At 46.7% G+C, this 18,102-nt stretch overlaps 10 non-coding genes and 24 pseudogenes across 10 annotated transcripts; all 34 read right to left on the bottom strand.

Annotated features, from left to right (window-relative positions):
- Positions 1 to 147: 147 nt before the first annotated feature.
- On the bottom strand, positions 148 to 266 carry LOC136730710 (5S ribosomal RNA). Its single transcript, XR_010809446.1, has one exon. It is a non-coding gene; the product is annotated as a 5S ribosomal RNA (ribosomal RNA).
- A 217-nt stretch (positions 267 to 483) lies between these two features.
- Positions 484 to 601, bottom strand: LOC136730647 (uncharacterized; annotated as a pseudogene).
- Positions 602 to 811: 210 nt separating this feature from the next.
- On the bottom strand, positions 812 to 930 carry LOC136730874 (5S ribosomal RNA). The gene has a single exon (XR_010809462.1). It is a non-coding gene; the product is annotated as a 5S ribosomal RNA (ribosomal RNA).
- Positions 931 to 1,146: 216 nt separating this feature from the next.
- LOC136730801 (uncharacterized) lies at positions 1,147 to 1,265 on the bottom strand (annotated as a pseudogene).
- Positions 1,266 to 1,484: 219 nt separating this feature from the next.
- Positions 1,485 to 1,603, bottom strand: LOC136731064 (uncharacterized; annotated as a pseudogene).
- A 209-nt stretch (positions 1,604 to 1,812) lies between these two features.
- On the bottom strand, positions 1,813 to 1,931 carry LOC136730862 (5S ribosomal RNA). The gene has a single exon (XR_010809461.1). It is a non-coding gene; the product is annotated as a 5S ribosomal RNA (ribosomal RNA).
- A 224-nt stretch (positions 1,932 to 2,155) lies between these two features.
- LOC136731007 (uncharacterized) lies at positions 2,156 to 2,274 on the bottom strand (annotated as a pseudogene).
- Positions 2,275 to 2,483: 209 nt separating this feature from the next.
- LOC136730520 (5S ribosomal RNA) lies at positions 2,484 to 2,602 on the bottom strand. The gene has a single exon (XR_010809325.1). It is a non-coding gene; the product is annotated as a 5S ribosomal RNA (ribosomal RNA).
- Positions 2,603 to 2,817: 215 nt separating this feature from the next.
- Positions 2,818 to 2,936, bottom strand: LOC136730831 (uncharacterized; annotated as a pseudogene).
- Positions 2,937 to 3,153: 217 nt separating this feature from the next.
- LOC136730531 (uncharacterized) lies at positions 3,154 to 3,272 on the bottom strand (annotated as a pseudogene).
- A 216-nt stretch (positions 3,273 to 3,488) lies between these two features.
- LOC136730859 (uncharacterized) lies at positions 3,489 to 3,606 on the bottom strand (annotated as a pseudogene).
- Positions 3,607 to 3,825: 219 nt separating this feature from the next.
- Positions 3,826 to 3,944, bottom strand: LOC136730682 (uncharacterized; annotated as a pseudogene).
- A 221-nt stretch (positions 3,945 to 4,165) lies between these two features.
- LOC136731045 (uncharacterized) lies at positions 4,166 to 4,284 on the bottom strand (annotated as a pseudogene).
- A 215-nt stretch (positions 4,285 to 4,499) lies between these two features.
- LOC136730823 (uncharacterized) lies at positions 4,500 to 4,618 on the bottom strand (annotated as a pseudogene).
- A 221-nt stretch (positions 4,619 to 4,839) lies between these two features.
- Positions 4,840 to 4,958, bottom strand: LOC136730788 (uncharacterized; annotated as a pseudogene).
- A 220-nt stretch (positions 4,959 to 5,178) lies between these two features.
- LOC136730599 (5S ribosomal RNA) lies at positions 5,179 to 5,297 on the bottom strand. Its single transcript, XR_010809393.1, has one exon. It is a non-coding gene; the product is annotated as a 5S ribosomal RNA (ribosomal RNA).
- A 214-nt stretch (positions 5,298 to 5,511) lies between these two features.
- LOC136730989 (uncharacterized) lies at positions 5,512 to 5,630 on the bottom strand (annotated as a pseudogene).
- Positions 5,631 to 5,839: 209 nt separating this feature from the next.
- LOC136730981 (uncharacterized) lies at positions 5,840 to 5,958 on the bottom strand (annotated as a pseudogene).
- Positions 5,959 to 6,849: 891 nt separating this feature from the next.
- LOC136730533 (5S ribosomal RNA) lies at positions 6,850 to 6,967 on the bottom strand. The gene has a single exon (XR_010809327.1). It is a non-coding gene; the product is annotated as a 5S ribosomal RNA (ribosomal RNA).
- Positions 6,968 to 7,511: 544 nt separating this feature from the next.
- On the bottom strand, positions 7,512 to 7,629 carry LOC136730532 (5S ribosomal RNA). The gene has a single exon (XR_010809326.1). It is a non-coding gene; the product is annotated as a 5S ribosomal RNA (ribosomal RNA).
- Positions 7,630 to 7,840: 211 nt separating this feature from the next.
- Positions 7,841 to 7,959, bottom strand: LOC136730743 (uncharacterized; annotated as a pseudogene).
- A 220-nt stretch (positions 7,960 to 8,179) lies between these two features.
- LOC136730782 (uncharacterized) lies at positions 8,180 to 8,298 on the bottom strand (annotated as a pseudogene).
- Positions 8,299 to 8,518: 220 nt separating this feature from the next.
- On the bottom strand, positions 8,519 to 8,637 carry LOC136730598 (5S ribosomal RNA). The gene has a single exon (XR_010809392.1). It is a non-coding gene; the product is annotated as a 5S ribosomal RNA (ribosomal RNA).
- A 214-nt stretch (positions 8,638 to 8,851) lies between these two features.
- On the bottom strand, positions 8,852 to 8,970 carry LOC136730988 (uncharacterized; annotated as a pseudogene).
- Positions 8,971 to 9,527: 557 nt separating this feature from the next.
- Positions 9,528 to 9,646, bottom strand: LOC136730960 (uncharacterized; annotated as a pseudogene).
- A 210-nt stretch (positions 9,647 to 9,856) lies between these two features.
- On the bottom strand, positions 9,857 to 9,975 carry LOC136730805 (uncharacterized; annotated as a pseudogene).
- Positions 9,976 to 10,188: 213 nt separating this feature from the next.
- LOC136730495 (uncharacterized) lies at positions 10,189 to 10,307 on the bottom strand (annotated as a pseudogene).
- A 226-nt stretch (positions 10,308 to 10,533) lies between these two features.
- On the bottom strand, positions 10,534 to 10,652 carry LOC136730649 (uncharacterized; annotated as a pseudogene).
- Positions 10,653 to 10,861: 209 nt separating this feature from the next.
- Positions 10,862 to 10,980, bottom strand: LOC136730621 (5S ribosomal RNA). The gene has a single exon (XR_010809414.1). It is a non-coding gene; the product is annotated as a 5S ribosomal RNA (ribosomal RNA).
- Positions 10,981 to 11,204: 224 nt separating this feature from the next.
- LOC136731046 (uncharacterized) lies at positions 11,205 to 11,323 on the bottom strand (annotated as a pseudogene).
- Positions 11,324 to 11,538: 215 nt separating this feature from the next.
- On the bottom strand, positions 11,539 to 11,657 carry LOC136730830 (uncharacterized; annotated as a pseudogene).
- Positions 11,658 to 11,867: 210 nt separating this feature from the next.
- Positions 11,868 to 11,986, bottom strand: LOC136730630 (5S ribosomal RNA). Its single transcript, XR_010809423.1, has one exon. It is a non-coding gene; the product is annotated as a 5S ribosomal RNA (ribosomal RNA).
- A 217-nt stretch (positions 11,987 to 12,203) lies between these two features.
- LOC136730878 (uncharacterized) lies at positions 12,204 to 12,322 on the bottom strand (annotated as a pseudogene).
- Positions 12,323 to 12,537: 215 nt separating this feature from the next.
- LOC136730476 (uncharacterized) lies at positions 12,538 to 12,656 on the bottom strand (annotated as a pseudogene).
- Positions 12,657 to 18,102: the final 5,446 nt, after the last annotated feature.

Genomic DNA, 18,102 nt, shown 5'->3' with positions numbered 1-18,102 from the left:
AAATAAAAAGAAAAATGGAGGGAAAAATATCAGTGCAGCAAAGGGTGTTGAAAGTAGCCTAGTACGTGTACAATTCTTCAATTATATCTCCTGGAGACAGAAAGAGAGTATTAAGAGCTACGATGAAGTTACCCAGGAGACGTAAAAAGCTTGCAGCACCTGGCATTTCCAGGAGGTCACCCATCCAAGTACTGACCAGGCCCTGCCCCGTTTAGCTTCCGAGATCCGACGAGATCGGGCGCATTCAGGACGGTGTGGCCGCAAGCCGAGAGGCCCAGCTGCATGATGTCTCTTTAAGGCTGGCGGGTATTGACGGAACTTCCAGCAAAAAAAAAAAAGAAAAAAGAAAAATGTAGGGAAAAATATCAGTGCAGCAAAGGGTTTTGAAAGTAGCCGGGTACGTGTACAATTCTTCAATAATATCTCCTACAGACTGAAAGAGAGTATTAAGAGCTATGATGAAGTTACCCAGGAGATGTAAAAAGCTTGCAGCACCTGGTATTTCTAGGAGGTCTCCCATCCAAGTACTGACCAGGCCCTGCCCCGTTAGCTTCCGAGATCTGACGAGATCGGGCGCGTTCAGGATGGTGTGGCCGCAAGCCGAGATGCCTGGCTGCATGACGTCTCTTAAAGGCTGGCGGGTATTGACGGAACTGCCAGCAAAAAAAAAAAAGAAAAATAGAGGGAAATATACCAGTGCAGCAAAGGGTGTTGAAAGTAGCCGGGTACGTGTACAATTCTTCAATTATATCTCCTGGAGAAAAAAAGAGAGTATTAAGAGCTACGATGAAGTTACCCAGGAGACGTAAAAAGCTTGCAGCACCTGGTATTTCTAGGAGGTCTCCCATCCAAGTACTGACCAGGCCCTGCCCCGTTTAGCTTCCGAGATCTGACGAGATCGGGCGCATTCAGGACGGTGTGGCCACAAGCCGAAAGGCCTGGCTGCATGATGTCTCTTAAAGGCTGGTGGGTATTGACGGAACTTCCAGCAAAAAAAAAAAAAAAATAAGATAAATGGAAGGAAAAATATCAGTGCAGCAAAGGCTGTTGAAAGTAGCCGTGTACGTGTACAATACTTCAATTATATCTCCTCCAGACAGAAAGAGAGTACTAAGAGCTACGATGAAGTTACCCAGGAGACAAAAAAGCTTGCAGCACCAGGTATTTCCTGGAGGTCACCCATCCAAGTACTGACCAGGCCTTGCCCCTTTTACCTTCCGAGATCTGACGAGATCGGGCGCGTTCAGGATGGTGTGGCCGCAAGCCAAGAGGCCTGGCTGCATGATGTCTCTTAAAGGCTGGCGGGTATTGACGGAACTTCCAGCAAAAAAAAAACAAAAAAAAAAGGAAAATGCAGGGAAAAATATCAGTTCAGGAAAGGGTGTTGAAAGTAGCCGGGTACGTGTACAATACTTCAATTATATCTGCTCCAGACAGATAGAGAGTATTAAGAGCTACGATGAAGTTTCACAGGAGACGTAAAAAGCTTGCAGCACCAGGTATTTCCAGGAGGTCTCCCATCTAAGTACTGACCAGGCCCTGCCCCGTTTAGCTTCAGAGATCTGACGATATCGTGCGCGTTCAGGACGGTGTGGCCGAAAGCCAAGAGGGCCGGCTGCATGATGTCTCTTTAGGCTGGTGGGTATTGACGGAAATGCCAGCAAAAAAAAAAAAGAAAAATAGAGGGAAATATACCAGTGCAGCAAAGGGTGTTGAAAGTAGCCGGGTACGTGTACAATTCTTCAATTATATCTCCTGGAGACAGAAAGAGAGTATTAAGAGCTACGATGAAGTTACCCAGGAGACGTAAAAAGCTTGCAGCACCTGGTATTTCTAGGAGGTCTCCCATCCAAGTACTGACCAGGCCCTGCCCCGTTTAGCTTCCGAGATCTGACGAGATCGGGCGCATTCAGGACGGTGTGGCCACAAGCCGAAAGGCCTGGCTGCATGATGTCTCTTAAAGGTTGGCGGGTATTGACGGAACTTCCAGCAAAAAATAAAAATAAAAAAAGAAAAAAGAAAAATGGATGGAAAAATATCAGTGCAGCAAAGGGTGTTGACAGTAGCTGGATACGTGTACAATACTTCAATTATATCTCCTCCAGACAGAGAGAGAGTATTAAGAGCTACGATAAAGTTACCCATGAGACGTAAAAGCTTGCAGCACTAGGTATTTCCAGGAGGTCTCACTTTCATGTACTTACCAGGTCCTGCCCCGTTTAGCTTCCGAGATCTGACGAGATCGGGCGCGTTCAGGATGGTGTGGCCGCAAGCCGAGATGCCTGGCTGCATGATGTCTCTTAAAGGCTGGCGGGTATTGACGGAACTGCCAGCAAAAAAAAAAAGAAAAATAGAGGGAAATATACCAGTGCAGCAAAGGGTGTTGAAAGTAGCCGGGTACGTGTACAATTCTTCAATTATATCTCCTGGAGACAGAAAGAGAGTATTAAGAGCTACGATGAAGTTACCCAGGAGACGTAAAAAGCTTGCAGCACCTGGTATTTCTAGGAGGTCTCCCATCCAAGTACTGACCAGGCCCTGCCCCGTTTCGCTTCCGAGATCTGACGAGATCGGGCGCATTCAGGACGGTGTGGCCGCAAGCCGAGAGGCCTGGCTGCATGATGTCTCTTAAAGGTTGGCGGGTATTGACGGAACTTCCAGCAAAAAAAAAAAAAAAAAAGAAAAATGGATGGAAAAATATCAGTGCAGCAAATGGTGTTGACAGTAGCTGGGTACGTGTACAATACTTCAATTATATCTCCTCCAGACAGATATAGAGTATTAAGAGCTACGATAAAGTTACCCAGGAGACATAAAAGCTTGCAGCACCAGGTATTTCCAGGAGGTCTCACATTCATGTACTGACCAGGTCCTGCCCCGTTTAGCTTCCGAGATCTGACGAGATCGGGCGCGTTCAGGATGGTGTGGCCGCAAGCCGAGATGCCTGGCTGCATGATGTCTCTTAAGGGCTGGCGGGTATTGACGGAATTTCCAGCAAAAAAAAAAAAAAAAAATAGAAAAATGGAGGGAAAAATATCAGTGCAGGAAAGGGTGTTGAAAGTAGCCGGGTATGTGTTTAATTCTTCAATTATATCTCCTGCAGACTGAAAGAGAGTATTAAGAGCTACGATAAAGTTACCCAGGAGACGTAAAAGCTTGCAGCACCTGGTATTTCCAGGAGGTCTCACATTCAAGTACTGACCAGGTCCTGCCCCGTTTTGCTTCCGAGATCTGACGATATCATGCGCGTTCAGGACGGTGTGGCCGAAAGCCGAGAGGCCCGGCTGCATGATGTCTCTTTAAGGCTGGCGGGTATTGACGGAACTTCCAGCAAGAAAAAAAAGAAAAAAGAAAAATGGAGGGAAAAATATCAGTGCAGCAAAGGGTTTTGAAAGTAGCTGGGTACGTGTACAATTCTTCAATAATATCTCCTACAGACTGAAAGAGAGTATTAAGAGCTATGATGAAGTTACCCAGGAGACGTAAAAAGCTTGCAGCACCTGGTATTTCCAGGAGGTCACCCATCCAAGTACTGACCAGGCCCTGCCCCGATAGCTTCCGAGATCTGACGAGATCGGGCGCGTTCAGGACGGTGTGGGCGCAAGCCAAGTGGCCTGGCTGCATGATGTCTCTTAAAGGCTGGCGGGTATTGACGGAACTTCCAGCAAAAAAAAAAAAAAAAAAAATGGAAAATGGAGGGAAAAATATCAGTGCAGCAAAGGCTGTTGAAAGTAGCTGGGTACGTGTACAATACTTCAATTATATCTCCTCCAGACAGATAGAGAGTATTAAGAGCTACGATGAAGTTTCCCAGGAGACGTAAAAAGCTTGCAGCACCAGGTATTTCCAGGAGGTCTTCCATCCAAGTACTGACCAGGCACTGCCCCGTTTAGCTTCCGAGATCTGACGAGATCGGGCGTGTTCAGGACGGTGTGGCCGCAAGCCAAGAGGCCTGGCTGCATGATGTCTCTTAAAGGCTGGCGGGTATTGACGGAACTTCCAGCAAGAAATAAAAAATAAATAAATAGAAAAATGGAGGGAAAAATATCAGTGCAGGACAGGGTGTTGAAAGTAGCCGGGTACATGTACAATTCTTCAATTATATCTCCTCCAGACTGAATGAGAGTATTAAGAGCTACGCTGAAGTTACCCAGGAGATGTAAAAGGCTTGCAGCACCTGGTATTTCCAGGAGGTCACCCATCCAATTACTGACCAGGCCCTGCCCAGTTTTTCTTCCGAGATCTGACGAGATCTTGCGTCTTCAGGACGGTGTGGCCTCAAGCCAAGAGGCCTGGCTGCATGATGTCTCTTAAAGGCTGGAGGGTATTGATGGAACTTCCAGCAAAAAACAAAAGAAAAAAGAAAAATGGAGGGAAAAATATCAGTGCAGCAAAGCGTGTTGAAGGTAGCCGGGTACGTGTACAATCCTTCAATTATATCTCCTCCAGACAGATAGAGAGTATTAAGAGCTACAATAAAGTTACCCAGGAGACGTAAAAGCTTGCAGCACCAGGTATTTCCAGGAGGTCTCACATTCAAGTACTGACCAGGTCCTGCCCCATTTAGCTTCCGAGATCTGACGAGATCGGGCGTGTTCAGGACGGTGTGGCCGCAAGCCGAGATGTCTGGCTGCATGATGTCTCTTAAAGGCTGGCGGGTGTTGACGGAATTTCCAGCAAAAAAAAAAAAAAGAAATAAATAGAAAAATGGAGGGAAAAATATCAGTGCAGGACAGGGTGTTGAAAGTAGCCGGGTACATGTACAATTCTTCAATTATATCTCCTCCAGACAGATAGAGAGTATTAAGAGCTACGATAAAGTTACCCAGGAGACGTAAAAGCTTGCAGCACCAGGTATTTCCAGGAGGTCTCACATTCAAGTACTGACCAGGTCCTGCCCCGTTTAGCTTCCGAGATCTGACGAGATCGGGCACGTTCAGGACGGTGTGGCCGCAAGCCGAGATGTCTGGCTGCATGATGTCTCTTAAAGGCTGGCGGGTATTGACGGAATTTCCAGCAAAAAAAAAAAAAAAAAAAATAGAAAAATGGAGGGAAAAATATCAGTGCAGGAAAGGGTGTTGAAAGTAGCCGGGTACGTGTACAATTCTTCAATTATATCTCCTGGAGACAGAAAGAGAGTATTAAGAGCTACGATGAAGTTACCCAGGAGACGTAAAAGGCTTGCAGCACCTGGTATTTCTAGGAGGTCTCCCATCCAAGTACTGACCAGGCCCTGCGCCGTTTAGCTTCCGAGATCTGACGAGATCGGGCGCATTCAGGACGGTGTGGCCGCAAGCCAAGAGGCCTGGCTGCATGATGTCTCTTAAAGGTTGGCGGGTATTGACGGAACTTCCAGCAAAAAAAAAAAAAAAAAGAAAAATGGATGGAAAAAAATCAGTGCAGCAAAGGGTGTTGACAGTAGCTGGGTACGTGTACAATACTTCAATTATATCTCCTCCAGACAGATAGAGAGTATTAAGAGCTACGATAAAGTTACCTAGGAGACGTGAAAGCTTGCAGCACCAGGTATTTCCAGGAGGTCTCACATTCATGTACTGACCAGGTCCTGCCCCGTTTAGCTTCCAAGATCTGACGAGATCGGGCGAGTTCAGGATGGTGTGGCCGCAAGCCGAAAGTCCTGGCTGCATGATGTCTCTTAAAGGTTGGCGGGTATTGACGGAACTTCCAGCAAAAAAAAAAAAAAAAAATGGATGGAAAAATATCAGTGCAGCAAAGGGTGTTGACAGTAGCTGGGTACGTGTACAATACTTCAATTAAATCTCCTCCAGACAGATAGAGAGTATTAAGAGCTACGATAAAGTTACCCAGGAGACGTAAAAGCTTGCAGCACGAGGTATTTCCAGGAGGTCTCACATTCATGTACTGACCAGGTCCTGCCCCGTTTAGCTTCCGAGATCTGACGAGATCGGGCGCGTTCAGGATGGTGTGGCCGCAAGCCGAAATGCCTGGCTGCATGATGTCTCTTAAAGGCTGGCGGGTATTGACGGAACTGCCAGCCAAAAAAAAAAAGAAAAATAGAGGGAAATATACCAGTGCAGCAAAGGGTGTTGAAAGTAGCCGGGTACGTGTACAATTCTTCAATTATATATTCTCCAGACAGAAAGAGAGTATTAAGAGCTATGATGAAGTTCCCCAGGAGACGTAAAAAGCTGGCAGCACCTGGTATTTCCAGAAGATCTCCCATCCAAGTACTGACCAGGTCCTGCCCCATTTAGTTTTTGAGATCTTCCGAGATCGGGCGCGTTCAGGACTGTGTGTCCGCAAACCGAGAGGCCTGGTAGCATGATGTCTCTTAAAGGCTGGCGGGTATTGACGGAACGTCCAGCAAAAAAATAAAAAAAAATAAAAAAAAAATAGAAAAATGGAGGGAAATATATCAGTGCAGGAAAGGGTGTTGAAAGTAGCCGGGTACGTGTACAATTCTTCAATTATATCTCCTGCAGACTGAAAGAGAGTATTAAGAGCTACGATAAAGTTACCCAGGAGACGTAAAAGCTTGCAGCACCTGTTATTTCCAGGAGGTCTTACATTCAAGTACAGACCAGGTCCTGCCCCGTTTAGCTTCCGAGATCTGACGATATCATGCGCATTCAGGACGGTGTGGCCGAAAGCCGAGAGGCCCGGCTGCATGATGTCTCTTTAAGGCTGGCGGGTATTGACGGAACTTCCAGCAAAAAAAAAAAGAAAAAAGAAAAATGGAGGGAAAAATATCAGTGCAGCAAAGGGTTTTGAAAGTAGCCGGGTACGTGTACAATTCTTCAATAATATCTCCTACAGACTGAAAGAGAGTATTAAGAGCTATGATGAAGTTACCCAGGAGACGTAAAAAGCTTGCAGCACCTGGTATTTCCAGGAGGTCACCCATCCAAGTACTGACCAGGCCCTGCCCCGTTAGCTTCCGAGATCTGATGAGATCGGGCGCGTTCAGGACGGTGTGGCCGCAAGCCAAGAGGCCTGGCTGCATGATGTCTCTTAAAGGCTGGCGGGTATTGACAGAACTTCCAGCAAAAAAAAAAAATGGAAAATGGAGGAAAAATATCAGTGCAGCAAAGGCTGTTGAAAGTAGCCGGGTACGTGTACAATTCTTCAATTATATCTCCGGCAGACTGAAAGAGAGTATTAAGAGCTACGATAAAGTTACCCAGGAGACGTAAAAGCTTGCAGCACCTGTTATTTCCAGGAGGTCTCACATTCAAGTACAGACCAGGTCCTGCCCCGTTTAGCTTCCGAGATCTGACGATATCATGCGCATTCAGGACGGTGTGGCCGAAAGCCGAGAGGCCCGGCTGCATGATGTCTCTTTAAGGCTGGCGGGTATTGACGGAACTTCCAGCAAAAAAAAAAAGAAAAAAGAAAAATGGAGGGAAAAATATCAGTGCAGCAACGGGTTTTGAAAGTAGCCGGGTACGTGTACAATTCTTCAATAATATCTCCTACAGACTGAAAGAGAGTATTAAGAGCTATGATGAAGTTACCCAGGAGACGTAAAAAGCTTGCAGCACCTGGTATTTCCAGGAGGTCACCCATCCAAGTACTGACCAGGCCCTGCCCCGTTAGCTTCCGAGATCTGATGAGATCGGGCGCGTTCAGGACGGTGTGGCCGCAAGCCAAGAGGCCTGGCTGCATGATGTCTCTTAAAGGCTGGCGGGTATTGACGGAACTTCCAGCAAAAAAAAAAAATGGAAAATGGAGGGAAAAATATCAGTGCAGCAAAGGCTGTTGAAAGTAGCCGGGTACGTGTACAATACTTCAATTATATCTCCTCCAGACAGATAGAGAGTATTAAGAGCTACGATGAAGTTTCCCAGGAGACGTAAAAAGCTTGCAGCACCAGGTATTTCCAGGAGGTCTCCCATCCAAGTACTGACGAGGCCCTGCCCCGTTTAGCTTCCGAGATCTGACGAGATCGGGCGTGTTCAGGACGGTGTGGTCGCAAGCCAAGAGGCCGGGCTGCATGATGTCTCTTAAAGGCTGGCGGGTATTGACGGAACTTCCAGCAAAAAATAAAAAAGAAATAAATAGAAAAATGGAGGGAAAAATATCAGTGCAGGACAGGGTGTTGAAAGTAGCCGGGTACATGTACAATTCTTCAATTATATCTCCTCCAGACAGATAGAGAGTATTAAGAGCTACGATAAAGTTACCCAGGAGACGTAAAAGCTTGCAGCACCAGGTATTTCCAGGAGGTCTCACATTCAAGTACTGACCAGGTCCTGCCCCGTTTAGCTTCCGAGATCTGACGAGATCGGGCGCGTTCAAGACGGTGTGGCCGCAAGCCGAGATGTCTGGCTGCATGATGTCTCTTAAAGGCTGGCGGGTATTGACGGAATTTCCAGCAAAAAAAAAAAAAAAAAAAATAGAAAAATGGAGGGAAAAATATCAGTGCAGGAAAGGGTGTTGAAAGTAGCCGGGTACGTGTACAATTCTTCAATTATATCTCCTGGAGACAGAAAGAGAGTATTAAGAGCTACGATGAAGTTACCCAGGAGACGTAAAAGGCTTGCAGCACCTGGTATTTCTAGGAGGTCTCCCATCCAAGTACTGACCAGGCCCTGCGCCGTTTAGCTTCCGAGATCTGACGAGATCGGGCGCATTCAGGACGGTGTGGCCGCAAGCCGAGAGGCCTGGCTGCATGATGTCTCTTAAAGGTTGGCGGGTATTGACGGAACTTCCAGCAAAAAAAAAAAAAAAAAGAAAAATGGATGGAAAAATATCAGTGCAGCAAAGGGTGTTGACAGTAGCTGGGTACGTGTACAATACTACAATTATATCTCCTCCAGACAGATAGAGAGTATTAAGAGCTACGATAAAGTTACCCAGGAGACGTGAAAGCTTGCAGCACCAGGTATTTCCAGGAGGTCTCACATTCATGTACTGACCAGGTCCTGCCCCGTTTAGCTTCCAAGATCTGACGAGATCGGGCGAGTTCAGGATGGTGTGGCCGCAAGCCGAAAGTCCTGGCTGCATGATGTCTCTTAAAGGTTGGCGGGTATTGACGGAACTTCCAGCAAAAAAAAAAAAAAAAAATGGATGGAAAAATATCAGTGCAGCAAAGGGTGTTGAAAGTAGCCGGGTACGTGTACAATTCTTCAATTATATATTCTCCAGACAGAAAGAGAGTATTAAGAGCTACGATGAAGTTCCCCAGGAGACGTAAAAAGCTGGCAGCACCTGGTATTTCCAGAAGATCTCCCATCCAAGTACTGACCAGGTCCTGCCCCATTTAGTTTTTGAGATCTTCCGAGATCGGGCGCGTTCAGGACTGTGTGTCCGCAAACCGAGAGGCCTGGTTGCATGATGTCTCTTAAAGGCTGGCGGGTATTGACGGAACGTCCAGCAAAAAAAAAAAAAAACAAAAAAAAAAAAAAGAAAAATGGATGGAAAAATATCAGTGCAGCAAAGGGTGTTGACAGTAGCTGGGTACGTGTACAATACTTCAATTATATCTCCTCCGGACAGATAGAGAGTATTAAGAGCTACGATGAAGTTCCCCAGGAGACGTAAAAAGCTGGCAGCACCTGGTATTTCCAGGAGGTCTCACATTTAAGTACTGACCAGGTCCTGCCCCGTTTAGCTTCCGAGATCTGACAAGATCGGGCGCGTTCAGGACGGTGTGGCCGCAAGCCGAGATGTCTGGCTGCATGATGTCTCTTAAAGGCTGGCGGGTATTGATGGAACTGCCAGCAAAAAAAAAAAAGAAAAATAGAGGGAAATATACCAGTGCAGCAAAGGGTGTTGAAAGTAGCCGGGTACGTGTACAATTCTTCAATTATATCTCCTGGAGACAGAAAGAGAGTATTAAGAGCTACGATGAAGTTACCCAGGAGACGTAAAAAGCTTGCAGCACCTGGTATTTCTAGGAGGTCTCCCATCCAAGTACTGACCAGGCCCTGCACCGTTTAGCTTCCGAGATCTGACGAGATCGGGCGCATTCAGGACGGTGTGTCCACAAGCAGAAAGCCCTGGCTGCATGATGTCTCTTAAAGGTTGGCGGGTATTGACGGAACTTCCAGCAAAAAAAAAAAAAAAAAAAAAATGGATGGAAAAATATCAGTGCAGCAAAGGGTGTTGACAGTAGCTGGGTACGTGTACAATACTTCAATTATATCTCCTCCAGACAGATAGAGAGTATTAAGAGCTACGATAAAGTTACCCAGGAGACGTAAAAGCTTGCAGCACCAGGTATTTCCAGGAGGTCTCACATTCATGTACCGACCAGGTCCTGCCCCGTTTAGCTTCCAAGATCTGACGAGATCGGGCGAGTTCAGGATGGTGTGGACGCAAGCCGAGACGCCTGGCTGCATGATGTCTCTTAAAGGTTGGCGGGTATTGACGGAACTTCCAGCAAAAAAAAAAAAACAAAAAAAGAAAAAAGAAAAATGGATGGAAAAATATCAGTGCAGCAAAGGGTGTTGACAGTAGCTGGATACGTGTACAATTCTTCAATTATATCTCCTGGAGACAGAAAGAGAGTATTAAGAGCTACGATGAAGTTACCCAGGAGACGTAAAAAGCTTGCAGCACCTGGTATTTCTAGGAGGTCTCCCATCCAAGTACTGACCAGGCCCTGCCTCGTTTAGCTTCCGAGATCTGACAAGATCGGGCGCTTTCAGGATGGTGTGGCCGCAAGCCGAGAGGCCAGGCTGCATGATGTCTCTTAAAGGCTGGCGGGTATTGACGGAACTGCCAGCAAAAAAAAAAAGAAAAATAGAGGGAAATATACCAGTGCAGCAAAGGGTGTTGAAAGTAGCCGGGTACGTGTACAATTCTTCAATTATATCTCCTGGAGACAGAAAGAGAGTATTAAGAGCTACGATGAAGTTACCCAGGAGACGTAAAAAGCTTGCAGCACCTGGTATTTCTAGGAGGTCTCCCATCCAAGTACTGACCAGGCCCTGCCCCGTTTAGCTTCCGAGATCTGACGAGATCGGGCGCATTTAGGACGGTGTGGCCACAAGCCGAAAGGCCTGGCTGCATGATGTCTCTTAAAGGTTGGCGGGTATTGACGGAACTTCCAGCAAAAAAAAAAAAGAAAAAAAGAAAAAAGAAAAATGGATGGAAAAATATCAGTGCAGCAAAGGGTGTTGACAGTAGCTGGATACGTGTACAATACTTCAATTATATCTCCTCCAGACAAAGAGAGAGTATTAAGAGCTACGATAAAGTTACCCAGGAGACGTAAAAGCTTGCAGCACTAGGTATTTCCAGGAGGTCTCACTTTCATGTACTGACCAGGCCCTGCCCCGTTTAGCTTCCGAGATCTGACGAGATCAGGCGCATTCAGGACGGTGTGGCCGCAAGCCGAGAGGCCTGGCTGCATGATGTCTCTTAAAGGTTGGCGGGTATTGACGGAACTTCCAGCAAAAAAAAAAAAAAAAAAGAAAAATGGATGGAAAAATATCAGTGCAGCAAATGGTGTTGACAGTAGCTGGGTACGTGTACAATACTTCAATTATATCTCCTCCAGACAGATAGAGAGTATTAAGAGCTACGATAAAGTTACCCAGGAGACGTAAAAGCTTGCAGCACCAGGTATTTCCAGGAGGTCTCACATTCATGTACTGACCAGGTCCTGCCCCGTTTAGCTTCCGAGATCTGACGAGATCGGGCGCGTTCAGGATGGTGTGGCCGCAAGCCGAGATGCCTGGCTGCATGATGTCTCTTAAAGGCTGGCGGGTATTGACGAATTTCCAGCAAAAAAAAAAATAGAAAAATGGAGGTAAAAATATCAGTGCAGGAAAGGGTGTTGAAAGTAGCCGGGTACGTGTACAATTCTTCAATTATATCTCCTGGAGACAGAAAGAGAGTATTAAGAGCTACGATGAAGTTACCCAGGAGACGTAAAAAGCTTGCAGCACCTGGTATTTCTAGGAGGTCTCCCATCCAAGTACTTACCAGGCCATGCCCCGTTTAACTTCCGAGATCTGACGAGATCGGGCGCATTCAGGACGGTGTGGCCACAAGCCGAAAGGCCTGGCTGCATGATGTCTCTTAAAGGTTGGCGGGTATTGACGGAACTTCCAGCAAAAAAAAAAAAAAAAAATAGAAAAATGGAGGGAAAAATATCAGTGCTGGAAAGGGTGTTGAAAGTAGCCGGGTACGTGTACAATTCTTCAATTATATCTCCTGCAGACTGAAAGAGAGTATTAAGAGCTACGATGAAGTTACCCAGGAGACGAAAAAGCTAGCAGCACCTGGTATTTCCAGAAGGTCACCCATCCAAGTACTGACCAGGACCTGCCCCGTTTTGCTTCCGAGATCTGACGAGATCGGGCGCGTTCAGGACGGTGTGGCCTCAAGCCAAGAGGCCTGGCTGCATGATGTCTCTTAAAGGCTGGAGGGTATTGACGGAACTTCCAGCAAAATAAAAAAGAAAAAAGAAAAATGGAGGGAAAAATATCAGTGCAGCAAAGGGTGTTGAAAGTAGCCGGGTACGTGTAGAATTCTTCAATAATATCTCCTCCAGACTGAAAGAGAGTATTTAGAGCTACGATAAAGTTACCCAGGAGACGAAATAACTTGCAGCACCTGATATCTCCAGGAGGTCACCCATCCAAGTACTGACGAGCCCTTGCCCCGTTTAGCTTCCGAGATCTGATGAGATTGGGCGCGTTCAGGACGGTGTGGCCGCAAGCCAAGAGGCCTGGCTGCATGATGTCTCTTAAAGGCTGACGGGTATTGACGGAACTTCCAGCAAAAAAAAATGGATAAAGAAAAATGGAGGGAAAAATATCAGTGCAGCAATGGGTGTTGAAAGTAGCCGGGTACGTGTACAATACTTCAATTATATCTCCTCCAGACAGAAAGAGAGTATTAAGAGCTACGATGAACTCACCTAAAGGATTATTAGGAACACCATACTAATACTGTGTTTGACCCCCTTTCGCCTTCAGAACTGCTTTAATTCTACGTGGCATTGCTTCAACAAGGTGCTGAAAGCATTCTTTAGAAATGTTGGCCCATATTGATAGGATAGCATCTTGCAGTTGATGGAGATTTGTGGGATGCACATCCAGGGCACGAAGCTCCCGTTCCACCACATCCCAAAGATGCTCCATTGGGTTGAGATCTGGTGACTGTGGGGGCCAGTTTAGTACAGTGAACTCATTGTCATGTTCAAGAAACCAATTTGAAATGATTCGACCTTTGTGACATGGTGCATTATCCTGCTGGAAGTAGCCATCAGAGGATGGGTACATGGTGGTCAAAAAGGGATGGACATGGTCAGAAACAATGCTCAGGTAGGCCGTAGCATTTAAACGATGCCCAATTGGTACTAAGGGGCCTAAAGTGTGCCAAGAAGACATCCCCCACACCATTACACCACCACCACCAGCCTGCACAGTGGTAACAAGACATGATGGATCCATGTTCTCATTCTGTTTACGCCAAATTCTGACTCTACCATCTGAATGTCTCACCTCTTTTTCCTATTTGTAGTGGAGATGAGTGGTACCCGGTGGGGTCTTCTGCTGTTGTAGCCCATCCGCCTCAAGGTTGTACGTATTGTGGCTTCACAAATGCTTTGCTGCATACCTCGTTTGTAACGAGTGGTTATTTCAGTCAAAGTTGCTCTTCTATCAGCTTGAATCAGTCGGCCCATTCTCCTCTGACCTCTAGCATCAACAAGGCATTTTCGCCCACAGGACTGCCGCATACTGGATGTTTTTCCCTTTTCACACCATTCTTTGTAAACCCTAGAAATGGTTGTGCGTGAAAATCCCAGTAACTGAGCAGATTGTGAAATACTCAGACCGGCCCGTCTGGCACCAACAACCATGCCACGCTCAAAATTGCTTAAATCACCTTTCATTCCCATTCAGACATTCAGTTTGGAGTTCAGGAGATTGTCTTGACCAGGACCACACCCCTAAATGCATTGAAGCAACTGCCATGTGATTGGTTGATTAGATAATTGCATTAATGAGAAATTGAACAGGTGTTCCTAATAATCCTTTAGGTGAGTGTATATGTATGTATGTGTATGTATGTCCAATTGCTTTGACAATACAAATGAAATGAATTGAGAGAGAGAGAGAGAGAGAGAGAGAGAGAGAGAGAGAGAGAGAGAGAGAGGAATATGAGCTCCTAAAAAACATTTGTTTTTATACATAAGCGGATTTAATTTGTCATTTACAAATGAATATATAGCACTATAAACATACACAGAAGACATGGAATAGAAATTCAGAAGAAAAAGTATTCAAAAAATAATAATTTTAAGAGAAACACAAAAAGAAGAAAGCAGAGAGACAGTTCAGGAAGAAAAGTCAGAAAAGAAAAGCTGAAGACAAGAATTGGAGGTAAGACCTTTCACCTATAGAGACAAATAATTAAACAAAAAAATATGTATTAATAAAATAAATAAGCATTCTCAGTAGTTGACTCAGCCAATGAAAATGCAGAGCTCCGATTTGAATAGAGTGACAGTAGGAGAGAGCCCAACTGCCACTGAGACTGATACAAATCTATCGAACAGCAGTCTGACTGCAGAGCTGCCTTTTGAAATCCGATACCCTGAAGACATTCGCTCTGCACAGGCTAAGAAGGACTACAAACAAGCTGTGATGAGAGCATCTCCTGAGACCCTCATCCTAGACTACACCGGTAAAGGAGAAAACAGGGTCAAGAACAATCTACTGTTCTACACCGCCTTTCACAAAACCCTGTGCCAGACATACCCCAATAACAACAAGAGGGGCATTAGCAGAGGCAGGCAGATCTCAGTGCTGGTAGAGAAAGACACAGACAGTGTGATGCTCACTTTTAATGTATACCACAACGGGACCATCATGGTGCAGGGCAGCGAGAGCAGCCTGGACCAATTAGCTCTCGGCTTCCACACCTCAAAGCAGCAGACTGAGGTAGAGAAACAAGAGCCAGAGCCGGCCACCCTGCAGTCTGCCCCCAGCCACACGGAGCCTGACAGTGCCCCATCTCCCACAGACTGCCCCCCTGTCTCCCCAAAACTCTCCAGCAACATTAAAACACTAAAGGAATGCCTATCAGTGCTGGAGCTGGAGTTTGCGGAGTTCAGGGAGCAGACCTTGAGCACCCTGGCCCAGACCTCCTTGTGTGATCAGCTCCGGGATGAGATGCACAGACTAAAGATGCAGCACAAGGCTGAGATCCATGAGCTGAGAGCAGCAGTGAGAGACCTGGAGGAGCAGAGCCAAACCCTGAGGACGGAGCTGCGCAGAGCGAGGGAGGAGCTGACCTGGACACCCCAGCACAGCTAGCTGAGGAGCCTGCAGAGCCAGCTGGAGGAGCTAAGAGAGGAGCTACACATCACTGGAGCACAGAGACTGCACTGCACTGACCCCACAACACCTCCAACCCCTGACGCACCCACTGATCCACCCACACTCCCCACCACTCCTGACACACCCACTATCACCAGACCTGCCACTAATACACAACCCCCTGAAACGCCACTCCCCCAAAACACACCCGCTGCCCCCACCACTCCCGACGCAAACCCGGAGTGGCAGGTCAATGCAGAGGTGGTCATTCTGAGCGAATCCAATGGGAAGTTCCTGGTTGAGAGGCGCCTCTTCCCTGGGCGAAAAGTGAAAAAGCTTTGGTGCTCCACAGCACAGAGAGCCCTGGAGCTGCTCTCCAAGAGGAGGCTTTGCCAAGTCAAACACATCCTCATCCACACCGGCACTAACGACCTGAGTGCCCGCAGGGGCGATGTGGCCTCAGCCCTGAGACAGGTAGCAACGAAAGCCACAGAGGAATTCCCAACTGCCAAAATTTCCATCTCCACACTGCTGCCCCGCACAGACGTGCCCCTGCACATCATCCAGGCCATCAACGCAGAAGTGTCCCGAAGATGTGCCCTCCTCCCCAACGTCCACCTGGCACACCACTGAGACATCCAGCCACATCACCTGTATGACCACGTCCACCTCAACAAGACGGGTGTGAGGATCATCTCAAAGGTCCTCAAGGACACAACCCTGGGCCGAAACCCCACACACCCCCACCTCGAGACCAGGAGCAAACCCCCCAGCCCCCGGCCACATCCCCAGCCACCGGCTCCACCCCAGCCCCAGCCCCTGAGACCCCGCGGCCCCATTCCCCACCCCCCCATCCCCAGAGGGCCCGTCCAGCACAGCAGAGCGGACAGCCGGGGACCAGCACAGCCACACAGCCACGCAGCAGCGGCTTCCAGAGCCTGGAGGCCCGATGCTGCCCAGCTGGCCCAGATAAGGCAACTCCTCAGTGTCATCTGTTCCACACTGCTGAGTTAACTGAGCCTCAACACACATATATATGGTTGTGGAGATGGAGAGTAAGAAAAAATGTGATTTAATTATTCTGATATTTTGATGCAAACATAAAATCTTTGAGTGATTATTATGTATATCCATATATAATTATTAATAGTAATATAATATCAGTTGTAGACCACAAATTAAACTTTCTTATGTAGAAGAGACAAGTATAATAAAATATATTAACATGTCCTTTAAAATAAGCAGTTGGAATATGCAGGGTTTACGCTCCTCAACTTTTGGAATGAAGAGCACAGGCCCTGAACTGATCAACACTGTAAATAGTTCAGATGTTTTCATTCTTGTAGAGACTTGGTGCTGTGCAGATATGTCTATACACTGGATGGATACAATGGATACAGGGAGCTGATTGTGCCCTCCTATAAAAAACCCAAAGTCAGGTGTGGCAGGGCCTCGTGGGGGATTATCGTGTGGTACAGGGAGGAGCTCCGAGCAGCCCTATGCCCAGTACAGAGAGGAGACACACACCTGTGGATGAAAATCAGAAAAGACACCCTACAAAATAACACAGATATATACCTATGTGCAATTTATATGCCACCCGCAGACTCCCCCTACTATAATGAGGAAGGCTTTCATGAGCTTCAAAACGAAATCTGCCACTTCCAGACCCTGGGCTCTGTACTGCTGTGTGGCGATCTCAATGCCAGGACTGGCAGAGAGATGGACTACATCAATACAGAGGGGAACACACACCTGTTCGGAGACTCCCCGCTGTGCCACACACACACCTCCACACTGACACAGCCACGACAGCGTGGTAAACAAGAGCAGGAAGCAGGTAGTGCGCCTATGTAAAAGCCTGGGTCTATATATCATCAATGGCAGGACCAGGGGGTACTCTCTGGGGAGATTCACATACTGCTCGGCTCTGGGCAGCAGTGTGGTGGACTACGCCATAACTGACCTGGACCCACAAGCCAACAATGCGTTTATAGTCAGACAACAATCTCCACTATCAGACCACAGCCAAATAACACTTTACCTAAAAAGATCAGCGCAGCCACAAGTCAGAGCCAAACTTCCCACAAAACTGGTCTCCCTGCCACCCAGTTAGAGATGGTCAGAGCCCAGCACAGAGAACTACACAAGAGCCCTGAATAGTGATGAGATTGAAAACATGTTAGACAGATATCAATCCTCACACTATCAAATAAACCAAAACGGAATAAACTCAGCCACCAAAACACTGAATGAAATATTTGAGAGACTGGCTTTAAAATCAAACATTAAAACAATTAAAAACCAAAATATGAAATCGTCTAAAAGAAAAAAAGAACAGTGGTGTGACCAGGAGTGTGAAACTTCTAGGAAACACCTGAGACATCTCTCCAACACTAAACACAGAGAGCCCGACAACCAGGAGGCTCGCCTCAGCTACTGCCAGGCCCTGCGGCACTACAAGCAACTCCTCAGTAAGAAAAAAGACCACTATATGGGCAGAATAAATACCCCAAAAACAAAAAATGAAATACCAATTCAAAATGGAGAAATCTGGAAAACACACTTTGAAAAACTTTACCAAAATGTTGAAAACAATCCAAAGCCAGAACAGGTTAAAATATTAAAAAACCTAAATAAATTGGAAGAAATCATTAAGAATAACCAAAATCCCTTAGATAACCCATTTACAATACAGGAACTAAAACATCAACTCAAAATCCTCAAACCCAGGAAAGCCAGCGGCCCCGACAGCATCAGCCCTGAGATGCTGAAGCACAGCAGCCCGCAGCTGCAGGAGGCTCTGCTCAAACTCTTTAACCTGGTGCTGAGAGCCGGG

This window comes from Amia ocellicauda, unplaced genomic scaffold (genome assembly GCF_036373705.1).
Source record: "Amia ocellicauda isolate fAmiCal2 unplaced genomic scaffold, fAmiCal2.hap1 HAP1_SCAFFOLD_32, whole genome shotgun sequence".
Lineage (NCBI taxonomy): Eukaryota > Metazoa > Chordata > Actinopteri > Amiiformes > Amiidae > Amia > Amia ocellicauda.
Note: the sequence above shows the minus strand (reverse complement) of the source record. Positions and strands in the feature narration are given on the sequence as shown.